Raw genomic sequence first — 2,953 nt, 5'->3', positions numbered from 1 at the left:
GGAAGTATCACAATGAACAAAGCTACTGGAGGTGATGGAATTCCAGCTGAACTATTTTGAATCCTAAAAGACAGTGCTGTGAAAGTGCTGCACTCAATATGCCAGCAAATTTGGAAAACTCAGCAGTGGCCACAGGACTGGTAAAGGTCAGTTTTCATTCCAACCCCAAAGAAAGGCAATGCCAAAGAATGTTCAAACTACCACACAATTGCACTCATCTCACATGCTAGCAAACTAATGCTTAAAATTCTCTAAGCTAGGCTTCAACAGTACATGAACTGAGAGCTGCTAGAAGTTCAAGTAGTTTTAGAAAAGACAGAAGAAACAGAGATCAAATTGCCAACATCCGTTGCATCATAGATAAAAACATGGGAATTCCAGAAAAGCATCTACTTCTGCTTCATTGACTATGCTAAAGCCTTTGACTGTGTGGATGAAAACAAACTGTGGAAAATTCTTAAAGAGATGGGAGTACCGGACCACCTTACTTGCTCCTAAGAAATCTATATGCAGGTCAAGAAGCAACAGTTAGAACCAGAAATGGAACAAAAGACTGGTTCCAAATCGGGAAAGGAGTACATCAAGGCTGTGTATTGCCACCCTGCTTATTTAACTTATATGCAGAGTACATCATGCAAAATGCTGGCTTGGATGAAGCACAAGCTAGAATCAAGATTGTGGTGAGAAATATCAATAACCTCAGATATGAAGATGACACCACCCTTATGGCAGAAAGTGAAGAGGAACTAAAGAGCCTCTTGATGAAAGTGAAAGAGGAGAGTGAAAAAGCTGGCTTAAAATTCAACATTCAGAAAACCAAGATCATGGCATCCAGTCCCATCACTTCATGGGAAATAGATGGGGGAACAATGGAAACATGAGAGACTTTATTTTCTTGGACTCCAAAATCACTGCAGATGGTGACTGCAGCCATGAAATTAAAAGACGCTTGCTCCTTGGAAGAAAAGCTATGACAAACCTACATAGTATATTAAATAGCAGACCAGGACTGCAGCCAGACATGGGGCTAGAGGACAAGCAAAGGATGCTGACCGGGTCTGGAGATTCCAAGGAGGAGGAAGAAGAGGAGGAGGAATTAGTGGATCCCCTGACAACCATGAGAGGGCAATGTGAGCAGCTGAAGAAATGTGTAAAGGCTTGGGAGTGACTAGAGCTCTGTGATGAGTGTGTATCCTCCAGGCCACAGGCAGAGGAGTACTGCACAGAGGAGCTCTTTGACTTCTTGCATGCAAGAGACCACTGTGAGGCCCACAAACTGTTTAATAGATTGAAATAGGTGTGCAGATTTATTCACCTAAGCCTTCATCACCTGAGCATTGGGATATTTCCTCATGGTTTTGAACATGCCATTTGTTTGTGTAATTAAGTTCATGTGAATCTCAAGGATTTTAGCTTAGGCAAGTAATTTCTGTGTAATTATCACTGATTTCATCTTAATAAAGTTCAGATCAGCAAAAAATAAAATAAAACAGAAAGCAGAGACATTGCTTTATGAACAAAGGTGTGTCTAGTCAAAGCCATGGTTTTACCAGTAGTCATGTATGGATGTGAGAGTTGGACCATAAAGAAAGCTGCATGATGAAGAATTGATGCTTTTGAACTGTGGTGTTGGAGAAGACTCTTGAGAGTCCCTTGGATAGCAAGGAGATCAAACCAGTCCCTCCTAAGGAAATCAGTCCTGAATATTCATTGGAAGGACTGATGTTGAAGCTGAAGCTCCAATATTTTGGCTACATAATGCGAAGCACTGACTCATTGGAAAAGACCCTGATGGTGGGAAAGATTGAAAACAGGAGGAGAAGGGATAACAGTGGATGAGATGATTGAAAGGCATCACCAACTCGATGACGTAAGTTTGAGCAAGCTCCAGGAGATGGTGAAGGACAGAGAAGCCTAGCATGCTGCAATCCATGGTGTCGCAAAAGTTGGACATAATTGAGTGTCTGAACTGAACTGATAATGTATGCATGCACAGAGCTGGCTCTTCTATTACCACATTTAAGAATATTTTGTTTACTTCTCATTCCCTGGTGCAGATCAGATTTTGAATTTGCTCTGTACATGACTTTGAGCAAATAACCTAATCTTTCTATTTCAGTTTTCTCGTCTCTACAATGAAGACCAGAGTACCTTACCTGACAGTGTTACTGTAGAATTAAATGTGCGAATAAATGTAAAATTTATTTTAGTTTTTTCCTCTAAGTTTCCTCTGCCTGAACCATCCATTCTGTTACCCCCTTCCCCAAGGTTCAACTGTCTTTGATGAAAAGTTTAAAATTGCTTTTTCTGTGCCTTCTTCGTGTAGAGGACATCACTCCATCTGCTTAGCTTTTTCTACTCTTGAGAGTCCCTTGGACTGCAAGGAGATCCAACCAGTCCATTCTGAAGGAGATCAGCCCTGGGATTTCTTTGGAAGGAATGATGTTAAAGCTGAAACTCCAGTGCTTTGGCCACCTCATGCGAAGAGTTGACTCATTGGAAAAGACTCTGATGCTGGGAGGGATTGGGGGCAGGAGGAGAAGGGGATGACAGAGGATGAGATGGCTGGATGGCATCACTGACTCAATGGATGTGAGTCTCAGTGAACTCTGGGAGTTGGTGATGGACAGGGAGGCCTGGCATGCTGCGATTCATGGAGTCGCAAAGAGTCGGACACGACTGAGCGACTGATCTGATCTGATGAATTATTATCTAGACCTTAAAGATGAAAAAACTGAGGCTCAATATAGAAAAGTGATTTTTCCCATAACCACACAGTACCAAATAGATAATGAAAGTAAGATTCAAATACGACTATTTCTGATACTCCCCTTCACCTACCTTACACTTTAGAGTTATCCACAAAAAGCTTCCCTTTTTGTTAAAAGAAGCCTTTCATAGCTTGAGAATCAGATTTCCGGTCTGTCACTGGGCCAAGTGTTCTAGTTTTGTT

The 2,953-nt window shown here is 41.6% G+C and overlaps 1 pseudogene; it reads left to right on the top strand.

The window, feature by feature from the left end:
* The first annotated feature begins 1,021 nt into the window (after positions 1–1,021).
* Positions 1,022–1,297, top strand: LOC113890393 (annotated as a pseudogene).
* The last annotated feature ends 1,656 nt before the right edge of the window (positions 1,298–2,953 follow it).

This window comes from Bos indicus x Bos taurus, chromosome 3 (assembly GCF_003369695.1).
Source record: "Bos indicus x Bos taurus breed Angus x Brahman F1 hybrid chromosome 3, Bos_hybrid_MaternalHap_v2.0, whole genome shotgun sequence".
In the NCBI taxonomy this organism is placed as follows: domain Eukaryota; kingdom Metazoa; phylum Chordata; class Mammalia; order Artiodactyla; family Bovidae; genus Bos; species Bos indicus x Bos taurus.
This window is presented reverse-complemented; position numbering and strand designations above follow the sequence as displayed.